This window comes from Macrobrachium nipponense, chromosome 18 (genome assembly GCF_015104395.2).
Source record: "Macrobrachium nipponense isolate FS-2020 chromosome 18, ASM1510439v2, whole genome shotgun sequence".
In the NCBI taxonomy this organism is placed as follows: domain Eukaryota; kingdom Metazoa; phylum Arthropoda; class Malacostraca; order Decapoda; family Palaemonidae; genus Macrobrachium; species Macrobrachium nipponense.
In genome coordinates, this window is record NC_087211.1 from 36176150 (window position 1) to 36188176 (window position 12027).

Here is a 12027-nt window from a genome sequence, read left to right on the forward strand (position 1 = left end):
AATGCAGGGTCTCGATCTTGAACCTCATCTTCCTGATGAAGCTATTAAAGGTGGGTAAGTCGATCACAGGCCTCCGACCTCCTGATGCCGTGGGTACCAAGATGTGACGAAAATTATAATTGGGATGAGGAGAAAGGTCAGTACTGCTAGACAAAAAATCTCTTTAGCCAAAGAATTAAAAATGTCCTGCAAAAATCCCAAAACATCCTTACTTGATCTGAGATCCTTCCAGTTAATGGCAGCATCAGCACCAGTGTTTTGGTTTTTCAGTGCTTGGCTAATGATGACATTATCCAGATTTCTAGCGCTGGTAAGTGGTTTACCAGCTAATAAACTGGTTAATAGCACCTTTAAGCAGACCATAGGCACTTTCAATATTTTAAATGCCATTCATTCAGCTAACAGTGATTTTCGGTTACCAGCACGCAGCCAACATAGGTCAAGGTCCAGGTCCATTCTCATGTGCTAATTTGACTAAATACCTCACTAAAGAAGATCACACTTTTGGACATAGGAGGTTAGTCCTACTAATCCCACTAAACAACTATTTAACTTTCCCACTGATAAACTCTTCTATTTGAATATATTTTAACTGTCCTTACTAGGGACAGCCAGCTTCCTCCTTATCCAAACTAGATAAGTTTGCAATTTTAACAATTCCTGGAAACAATTTTGCCTGAACTTCATTCTTGTGCCTTTCCAAAAGCTTACGTTGCAAGAGACCCCTGGTAATTTACTTGACCTTTTCGAGTAGCTAGCACTAACAAAACATCTCATTAGCACTAACAAAACATGTCTCATGGTTTAATCTTAATGAAGCTTGTCTAATAGTTTAATTCTGATGATAAAAATTTTAAAACATCTAGGTTCCTTGACATCATCTAGATTTCACGCCAGGAGTTGGTCCTTGGCGTCTTGATCTCAAAATATCTGAAAACCTCAAGGTCCAGATCAGCAGAAAAGTTCAACTGAACATGGCACAACACATGAGAATAATATTAATCTATATCTTTAAATAGCAAAGACTGAAAGTCTCCTATTATATCCTAAGAAATTAAAAAATTTCTTGAATGTTGTCTCCAGAGGTAGATAACACCCAAAGCAATATATACATAATCCAATTATCTCTTACCAAGAGGAGGTTGAATCTTTTCTTGATTAAGGACACTCTCTCGTCAAACCTTAGAAAATCCTCTTACTCATAGGATATGAATAGCAGCCTCTTGTGAAGCATGCCGAGATTTCAAGGAAATCTCAGCTACTGAGGAAGATCTACTGAAAGAAATCATTCCCTCTGGTGCCAAAAGCCCAAAAGAAACCTGGATTTTATTGAATCTTGAAGTTTGTTTAGCACCTTTCCTACCATTACAAAATGTGGGAAGACATAGTAACTAGGATGAACCAGTACTGGTGAAACGAGTTCACTGCCCAGCCTGAGGGTCCTGGAAGGGAGAGCAGTCAACAAGAATTCTTGTCTATTGCCATCAGAAACAAGTCTATGGCTAACAAACCCCAGTTGATATTACAGTGACCACTCACTTAAAAGAATCTGATTCATTCTCCTAGATAGTATGCGAGCACACTGTTCTTCCTTGAAATGAACTGGCGAATAAGCACTACATTACTCGCTTCCAATTACAGAAGCAACTTTTCTGCAAAAATAAACTTCATCGTTGAGCTTGAGCCACCCTGATTCCTGATGAATGCTAGAGGCTGTAATACAATACCATCACATCCCTCAACAGATGTTCACATTACTGTAGGAGGCTCTCCCACAAAGCCAAGAGTTCAAGATTGCTGGTACACAACTCATTTCTTTCTCTCCTTCATGACCACATTCCTGACATTGCTTGAAAATCTCCAACCTTTGGTTGATAGACCTAAAATAAGGTGAAGTTTGAGTTCCTTACCTATGGGGATAAACCTGCAGGGTCTTTAATGGTCTGCCAACATTTCTAATATTTCCCAGAGACTTTATGATAGAAAACCGAGAGATGAATCTACTAGGGAATTCCTGTTCCAGGTCTCTTTTTAAGTGAAATTATAATGACCTCATCCTGAGCCACACCAACCTCTTAAACTTCACAGAAGCCATGTGCTCCAAAAGAAGAAGCAATTGCTTTGCTGGAAGTCATTTTATGGACTGATATCCTTGAAGAAGAGACAAGAAGTCATCCAAGCATCTTCCAGAAGTAAATGCCTGAAAACTGCAAGTGTCTATACTCAGCCCCAGATAAGGGAAATAGAAGAACAGAGATGACATCTTATGATTGATAAGAATGCCTAAAGACTAGGCCCTCAGAATCCCTTCATAGAGTTGAATACTATCATTACAGTTGACTATAATTAGACAGTTGTCTTGGTAAAGAATACTGATTCCCCCATAATGACACCAACCCCTTATGGGGACTAAAACCATCAAGAACTTGCAGTGCCATACACCAGCTGAAGCAAAGTCCCTTAACCTTTAATGGACAGGCAGCATCACATGAGTATCGATAACAGGTTTTGGGTGGTGCACAGGCTAGCTCATGGTAAGTACCAGTAGTACGCACCATACAATTTGGACGAAGCGGGCAGAATAGTTTCCATCACTTCAACGGCCCATATATGACTAGTGGCAACTTTGGAATCAGGCCAGCTCAGACAATGGGCATCTCAGGGATAACAGTATTGTTCATGACTTGAAGGGTGAATGTCATGATCTCTCTCTCAAGGGACGTTTTTTTATTTAGTTGCTTGTAAATATCCCTGGGATTGCATTTGGTTATAGTTCTTATCTTTTATATGATGCTAATTATAATTGTAATTTTGCAAAGAGAAGTGCAAAGAAATATAAGAAAAACATGTATAACTCCAAAAAAGGTACTGCATTTCCTGTAATTATAATTTTACAAAAAGAAATTAGAAAAAACATGTATAACTTGGTAAAATGTATATGCGTTGTCAATAGCCATTTTCAACTTCCTGTGGAAGGTAGGGTGAATTTTTAAGAACTTTTTCCTTACATCAAGTGCATTTGTATATCTTCCTCTTTCCATTGATGTGTTTATTATTAAACTGGCCGACCTCAAAATTTGCCTGGTCTAGGGTGCTTAACCCTTAAACGCCGACTGGACGTATTGTATGTCGACTAAAAATGTCTGTTGGGTGCCAAGTGGACGTACGGTACGTCAAACACAAAGTTTTTTAAATATTCGCGGAAAAATAGTTATAGGCCTAATTTGCGAAAGATTTTAAATCCTGTGCCTTGAGGGATGCTGGGAGTTCACGGATCATGATGTTTTGTTTACAAGCGTTACTCTGCTGCGCATGCGCGAATTTCTTTCTTCTCGCACTACAAAGCATCAGTGACGCATCGTCGGAGAGAGATTTCTTGACGCATTCGTGTTTTGCAGAACTACTGCAAGTGACTCTGCTGAAACCCTTACATTCAAGTAACATTCAATCATTTACCTTCATTTTGCAACAAATGGGAAGTCTCTAGCACAATATTTTGATTTATGGTGAATTTTTGAAAAAAAACTTTTCCTTCCATCCATGTGCGGTAACTGCGGAAAATCTCAGAATTTCTTTAGTCACCTTGTCGTAATTTTTGCACCGTTTTCTATTAGGCCTTACATAAAGAATTATACATGAAAATGTGAACAATTTCATGTAGAATACAACAAAAAATAACTCATGGTTCTAGCTTTTATCAGTTTTGTAATATTTTCATATAAATCACGACTAGTGCCAAAATTTAAACCTACAGTCAACTTTGACTCAACCGAAATGGTAGAAAAATGCAATTGTAAGCTAAAACTCTTACATTCTAGTAACATTCAATCATTTACCTTCATTTTGCAATAAACAGGAAGTCTCTAGCACAATATTTTGATTTATGGTGAATTTTTGGAAAAATCTTTTTTCTTCCCTCCGCGCACGGTAACTCTGCTGAAAATCTCGGAATTTCTTTAGTCACCTTGTCGTAATTTTTGCAGTTTTCTATTTTGCCTCACATAAAGTGTTATACTTGAAAATGTGAGCAATTTCATGTAGAATACAACAAAAAATAACTCATGGTTTTAGCTTTTATCAGTTTTGAAATATTTTCATATAAATCACAATAGAAAATATTCGACAATTGGTCAACTTTAACTCGACCGAAATGGTTGAAAACTGCAATTGTAAGCTAAAACACTTGCAGTCTAGTAATATTCAATCAATTACCTCCATTTTGCAACAAACGGAAAGTCTCTAGCACAATATTTCGATTTATGGTGAAGTTTAGAAAAAAGCTTTTTAGGTCTACGCGTTACGAATTCATGCATCATTTTGTGATAATATTTTCTCTGTGTTGCCTTGATCATTTTACAATTTGTTATATACCACAATTATCGCAATTTAGTGTACAATACAACAAAAAAATAACTCATTAGCTTTAACCGTTTTGCTAACAGATTTGTATACAATTAAATATGAAATTTTTTTTGCGCTGTCATATATTCTAATATTTATTTATGATGATGATATTTTTTTCATTTCTGATGGTTGCATACTAAACTTCAGGCAATGACAAAAAGAAGGAGCCAAAAATGAACTATAAATCTTAAAAAATAAGCATGCTGTGATTTTTTGAAACTTTTTTTTGCTTCAGCGCTAACTCCCGAACGCAGCCAGCATACGACAGACACTTTTGTAACAGAGGCTCGGCGTTTAAGGGTTAATATGTTTTTCTTAAGACAACTCTTAAGGGTCAAATGAGATGACTGCCACCTTAAGATCAAGGGATTTGCTTCCAATTTTTATCACTTACTCTTCAACTAACAATGAAAATTCTCAATTGGGGAAATTTAGAAATACAGCTTCTCATATAAGGTTTCATTTGAAAAAATTTTCACTTTTAAAAGTAATGCAAAAAAAAAAAAAAAAAAAAAAAAAAAAAAAATTAAAAAATGAATTTCCCTAGTACAAAATTGAGATATATAGTTGTACTACACTATAAAATTTTCATCAAATTTGGTTCAGTCTTCTTGGAGATATTTATACAGTATACACTCACGTATCATGCGACTTTTGAAGACCTAATTTTAGAGCTAATTTTAAGGGGGTCGCATCATACACGAGATATAAAATTCGAGCATGTAATAATCACATATTAGTATCATATGATAAAATACAAACATAATGGATATACATTTTTTTCCATGGATCTTTTAAAAAGTTATGCTTTACTTCACTGCATCCAATAATATTATACTTATTTTCATATTACTATTTATTTGTATTATAAGTTACAAATATAGCAATCAAAGTTTTGGTTTGGAAATCAGCTGAGGGTGATTGTGAAGTAAGTTTGTTTTGCTGTATTGAACTAAAATTAGAGTGACATTCTTGCCTCTAGTTAGCGCAAATGAAAATCAAGATACTCTATTTATATGGGACAAGGTTATTTTACGTTATATGAGTGTTTTCCAAGTCAAAATAGCACTTAAAAGTGTATTTTTTGTGAACAAAATTTAGTTATTTTTTCGCTAGTAGATGGCGCTGAGGGCATGTTTATTGCATAAACAAAAATCAACAGATTCCATTTGATATTTTCACTTTATCTCATCAGAATACTACAAGCTTTACATATTTATCTTTTATTGGAGTGAAAACAGTAAAATGTGTTCTTTCATCCCCAATAGTTTTGGTTAAAACACATTTCTCAAATTTTGTTTACAGTTGAGTTTGATGGTACTATACCAAAGTTTGCGAGTTTCAACCACTTTGCCGATGCACGATAATAGTCGTTAGCGGATCAACATTCTTTCCCCAACTTCAGCTAAAACTTACATGTTAAAATTAGCAGTATTATGTCTTGCCAATCTTTTCTCCATAGCGAACGAGGCTATAGTAATGTAAAAATATATCAGTCCTATTCTCTTTAACGTCATTTGTTACAGAACTACAGTAATTTTTTACTATCGTACGATGGCTGAAATGCAAGCAAAAAGGTTGTTAGTATTATCAAGATTCGATTGTTCATAGCAAATCAGCTGTTTCTGGCTGTATGCGTTTTCAAAAGAAGTATATCATTACTAACGATACTCTTGGCATTCTCTTTTACTTTTTTAAACTTAACTAGAAAATGGGATAGATAAAGAAATGGAGGAAAAGGGGTTAGCCTAACTAAAAAAAATGGAATAGGTAAAGAGGAGGAAAAGAGGTTAGCCTATTGTTATTTGGTCTCGTATATTCAACTCGCATGATATTGTGAGATACGGGATAAAATCATTGTTTAAGGGTGAAACTTTGCAGGTTGCATGACATGCAAAATCGTGTGTTACACTAGTATATACGGTAAGCATTTCATTTTTTTTATATCCAAGTTTTGAGTACACAGCAAAAGAAACAAATATTTATGCTTATTTTGTAATACAGGCAGTTCCCGTTTATCAGTATGGGTTCCATTTTTGGCTCTTAATTTAACTTTCCAACACATTAATAATAGAAAAAATGTGAAAAGGGGGACTTTTTGGGTTGGTTAGGATAAATGATCCTGATTCCCTTTATTTCTTATGGGGATACTTTTTTCATATTTCAAACAAATCGTACTTTGAACAGCCTTCTGGAACAGATTAAGTCTCAAGTTTGAGGTACTACTGTAGTACTACTAAATCTAGGCTGCAGTTGTAGCTGAAGCTGAGAAAACAATGTTCACACTGTCACTGATAATGGCTTTAAATAATCGTGCATCAGCAACATGGATGCAACTCTACCGCAAATACAGTGGTACCTCATTTGTCGAACGTTTATGTCAAACTTTCCGTTTTTCGAACAAATGCTCATACTTCGAACTGACTGATTATCTAGTTTATACTTGTGTTCAATGGCCTACTGGGTCTTACAAGTTAAACTGTATTAATTTTTTTATTTACAATATGTAGTTTAATTATAACAATATTCGACAAAGTAAATAAAGTACAAAGCATTTAATATAAAATATAAATTTCAATATAACATTTAGCATAAAAGATGTATAAAATCGTACGTAACCGCGGTGATGTCACGCCCAGCTGACTTGAGACTGAATGAGGGAGCGTTGATATGTTGAGGAGAGAAGGGGAAGAGAGAGTTAAAATATTATTATATGTATGTAAAAGCAATAATAATTCACATAAAAAGGGAACTTCCCAATCGATGCGCCGAGTGAGACAGTCTAGTTGAACAATATTAACTCTTTCATATCAGCTTAGTTTTGAGCACTGTGTCCCCAGATATCCAAAGTATCTGGGAGCGCTCGACAGTGCGAAAAAATAATTATATCGAAAATTCAGCGAAAATATAAATTTTATGCCAACAACGTTCATTTTCTGTCCTTTTTTTCTAAATGGTGGAATAGTCAGAATAAGAGTCCCAGCCCTCTAAATACGAAAAAATGTTATTTAACAAAAAAAACAAAAAAACTTTACTTATTTTTAAATTTTCGTTTGTAACCCAAAAACTATGAAAGTCAGGCAAATTAATTATTTTTTATGAGAAAGCCAATAAAATTCTCTAAATATCAACAAATAAATCAATGGAAAACGAATAAGTCCAGCCGGTGAAAAAATTGATAGAAAAGAGGGTAAGAAACAGAGCGCAGTACAGGGATTTGAGCAGGCACAGTACAGAAACTACTTTGCTGGCGTATTGATACCAGAGATACACGGTCAAGGTATGATCTAGCCTGTGGAAATCGCTACTTGTCCGAAAATTTTTAAAAAATGCCCCTACCACACGCACGAAAAATTTCGGTAAATTTTACGTACTGCTATGTCAGTTGGATAGATAGGGGATAGAGTATTTTTACGTAATATTACGTCAGTTGGACATGAAAGGGTTAACAAAATAGTAAAAGAAAGAACAATGCTTTTCACAATAAAATTTAGCACAACTGATTAACAAAATCATTCGTCATTGCGGTGATACACAGCTAACTTGAGGTTAGAGGGAGGGAGCGTTTATATTTTGAGGAATAATGAATGAATGATTTTAAGTTATCGTGTGTCGTGGTATTGCTGAGGATTGCTGAGGAGAGAAAAAAGTAAAACCTTTACTATATTATGTACTTAAAAAAAGTACCAATTTACATAAAAAATAAATTATTTCACAATAAATTTAACAATGATCAAATATGAAAACAAATGCAATACATAAAAAGAAAAGAAAAAAAAGCTTACTCTAGTCAGTGTTTAGTGTGCTGAGAGAGAGGGAAGAACGCTCTGCTTCCCACTGACTTATCAGCTGATCTGGGATGATCATTCGCAAAAATTGTGTGTGTGTGTGTGTGTGTGTTTGTGTGTACACCTGATATGTGAATAAAACTCACTCTCTCTCTGTCTTTATACCTGATATGTGAATAAAATTTATTTTGTTATCAAGCTTTGCATACTGCAACCAATTCGACTTGGCTCAAAGGGTTCCAATCTCTCCTCCCTCCATCCCTAGGCCAGCCGCGCCATTTTTACCGAACAGTTCGTACATCGTACATAGGAAAAATAAAACTGACAAAAAGTTTACTTCATATAACGTACTGTTAAATTACTTTACTATTAATTCAACTTTTGAATACACTAATAATAAAAAAAATGTGAATAGGGGAACTTTTTGGGTTGGCAGGAACGAATCATCCTAATTCCCTTTATTTCTTATGGGAATATTTGTTTCATATTTCGAACAAATTGTACTTCGAGCAGCCTTCTGGAATGGACTAAGTTCAAAGTACGAGGTACAACTGTAACAGTAGAGATAAAAATATTTGAATAAAATTACTGGCCATGAAAGAACACTTTTTAATGTTGTTTTCACGTCAATAACAGATAAATATGTAAATGTCAAATTATTATGATATAGGATGAAAATAAAAACGTAATTAGTTTTTTTACACAAAATAACATGCTCCCAACACCTTATATTAATAAAAATAATAACAATCAAGTTCACAACAATACGTACATATATAAGTCATATTTCAACTTAAAAGCCCTTTATATTCTCCTATTTACTCTAATTAGAAGTAAGAAAATAGCTTTGAATTGAGTCAAGTAGGAAGAAATAAGCCTGCCTCTGATCTCAGCTGATTTTTCCAAACCAAAACATAGATAACTTATTTGTATTTTATAACGCTATACATAATATGAGACTACATACAGTATTATTGGATACTGTGAAGTAAAGCATAACTTTTTAAGAGCCAAGGAAAAGATGCATATTTGTTATGTTTGTATTTTATGACGGTCTCTCTGTGCTTCGGCAAGTACCAAAATACTAGACCGAGAACCAGACAATAGCGCCTTCAAAAAAAAAAAAAATAAATAAAGAAATAACTAAGTCTAGACCACATATTTAAGTCAATCTTCAACTTAAAAACACTTCACATAAAGAAAAAATAATATTGTTACATATGAATACTCTCTCTTAAAGATTAATTATGCTAAATTGAAGCAAGAAAATCGCTCTGAATAGAGTTAAATAAGGCGAAATAATCTTACCTCTGCCCTCATCTGATTTTTCCCAACCAAAACATAATCGATTTGTTTGCATTTTAAAACCAATAGTAATACAAGATTATACAGTACTATTGAATACTGCAAAGTAAAAGATATGTAACTTTAAAAGAGCAAAGGAAAAGATAGAAGAGCAGAAGAAAAGATGCATGTTCACTATGTTTGTATTTGTTGTGGGTCTCTCGGTGCTTCAGCATGTACCAAAATACGTACCGATACACAGACAACAGCGCCATCTATTAACAAAACAAATTATTAAGTCTAGTTCACGTTTAAGTCAATTTTCAACTTGAAAGCACTTCATACAAAAAAATAACCTTATCACATATGAATATATTCTAAAGATTAATTTCGCTAAATAGAAACAAGAAAATAGCTCAGAATTGAGTTAAATAAATCTTACCTCCGCCCTCATCTAATTTTTCCAAACCACAACATGATTAGCTTTTTTGTATTTTATAACACAAATAGTAATATAAGACTATATATTGTATTATTGGATACTGCAAAGTAAAGGATAACTTTTTGAAAGAGCAGGGGAAAAGATGCTTATTTGTTATGTTTGTATTTTATGAGGCGGTCTCGGCACCTACCCTAAGCAACCATTAACTAGACAATGGCTCTATAAACCCTACAGAGTGTAAAACCCAGTTATGAATGTAGTATTTAACAAGCACCGTAAAACAGAACTGCTGCTAACTGACAGCAAAGGTAACCATGGGCTGCCAGTATTAACAGGGAGGTGACCAACCACCAAGAACATGTGAAAAAAGTACAATTCAATAAATCTCATTTTCGTAAACCACATTTTTTGCAAAGTGATCATTTTCACAAAAACATATAAAACATACAGATATGAAGAAAATATCCACAAGGTAACTTATATAATTAACCCTTTAACGCCGATTGGACGTATTAAACGTCAACATAAATTGTCTGTCAGGTGCCAATTGGATGTATGGTACGTCGATAAAAAAAATTTTTTTTTTTTAAATTTGCAGAAAAATACTTATAAATAGGCCTACCAGGCGAAAACTTTTAAATCACGCGCCCTGGGGGATGCTGGGAGCTCACGGATCAAGGCGTTGTTTTGTTTACAATCGATACGCAGGCGCGCAAGCGCGAATTTCTTTCTTATCGGACTAAAAACTATCAGTGACACATCTCAGAAATTATTTTGTCACTTTGACATAATTTTTGCACCATTTTAAATTAGCCGTTACAAGGAGTATTATATATGAAAATGTGTGCAATTTCATGTAGAATACAACAAAAATACTCATGATTGTAGCTTTTATCAGTTTTGAAATATTTTTATATAAATAACGATAAGTGCCAAATTTTCAACCTTTGGTCAATTTTGACTCTACCGAAATGGTCGAAAAACGCAATTGTAAGCTAAAACTCTTATATTCTAGTAATATTCAATCATTTATCTTCCTTTTGCAACAAATTATAAGTCTCTAGCACAATATTTCAATTTATGGTGAATTTATGAAAAAAACTTTTTCCTACATCCGCGCCGTAACTCTTCCGAAAAAAATCATAAATTTTTTCGAGCGATTGTCGTAATGTTTGTACCATTTTAAATTAGCAGTTACCCGAAGTTTTATATATAGAAATGTGCACAATTTCATGCGCAATACAACTAAAAACAACCCATGGTTGTAGCTTTTATCAGTTTTGAAATATTTTCATATAAATAACGACAAGTGCCAAAAATTTCAACCTTCAGTCAACTTTGACTCTACCGAAATGGTCGAAAAACCCAATTGTAAGCTAAAACTCTTATATTCTAGTAATATTCAATCATTTAACTTCATTTTGCAACAAATTGGAAGTCTATAGCACAATATTTTGATTTATGGTTAATTTATGAAAAAAAAAAAAAATTTCCTTACGTCCGCGCGGTAACAATTCCGTTACATAAAGTTTTATATATGAAATTGTGCACAATTTCATGTAGAATACAACAAAAAATAATTGAAGGTTGTAGCTTTTCTCATTTTAAAAATATTTGCTTATAAATCACGATAAATAGAAAAAAAAACAATGTTCGGAACAATTTGACTCGACCGAAATGGTAAAAAACGCAATTGTAAGCTAAAACTCTTACAGTCTAGTAATATTCAGTCATTTATCTTCATTTTGATACAAATTCGAAGTCTCTAGCACAATATTTAGATTTATAGTGAATTAAAAAAAAAAAAACTTTCCTTCCCTCCGCGCGCAGATTCTCAGCCGCAAATCTCCGAAATGCGTACGTTGCATTCTCGGAATATTTGCTCCATTTCATATTAAGCGTTCCATAAAGTTGTATATATGAAAATGTGCGCAATTTCATGTAGAATACACCAAAAAATAATTGAAGGTTGTAGCCTTTCTCATTTTTGAAATATTTGCCTAAAAAAAATATATAAAAAAACTTTTGACATTCGGTCAACTTCAACTCATCCGAAATGGTCAAAAACTGCAATTGTAAGCTAAAACTCTTACAGTATAGTAATATTCA

The 12027-nt window shown here is 33.8% G+C and overlaps 1 protein-coding gene across 6 annotated transcripts in view; it reads right to left on the reverse strand.

The window, feature by feature from the left end:
- The window catches only part of LOC135196966 (uncharacterized), a 251826-nt gene that overhangs the window by 134672 nt on the left and 105127 nt on the right, over positions 1 to 12027 (reverse strand). The window lies entirely within an intron of this gene.